The sequence below is a fragment of the Equus quagga genome, chromosome 8 (assembly GCF_021613505.1).
Source record: "Equus quagga isolate Etosha38 chromosome 8, UCLA_HA_Equagga_1.0, whole genome shotgun sequence".
NCBI classification, from domain to species: Eukaryota; Metazoa; Chordata; class Mammalia; order Perissodactyla; family Equidae; genus Equus; species Equus quagga.
Window position 1 is genome coordinate 34,330,702 of NC_060274.1, and position 413 is coordinate 34,331,114.

A 413-nucleotide genomic window follows, 5' to 3' on the forward strand; every position below is an offset into this window, starting at 1 on the left:
TCTTTGATATGTTTGCTTTTGTAATAAATATGGATTACCTTGGCTATAAAGGTGTTAAAACTCTTCTCTAAAGTGCCTCCCATGGTCTAAACCAAATTCATTATCCTCTCTCAAAGGCCTGCTCTTCCTCTTCAAGTCCAGTTGCCTGGGTCGGAAGCCTCAGAGTCCTTGTTGACTTGTTTTTCTCCTTCAGTCCTCACGGACAGTCAGTGTCCTGAGTCCATCAGAATGGTTCTTAAAGCTGCTGCCTCTTGTCCGTCCCCTCAGCCACCACCCAGGTCCAGGCTCTTGATGTTGCTTGCCTTTGCAAGACCTTTATACACTCTGTCCTTGTCTTGGTCCTTTCTTCTAGAAGCTGTCCTCTGTTCATTCATTCATTCAGTCATAAGCCTGTCCTGAATCCTGTTATCTCC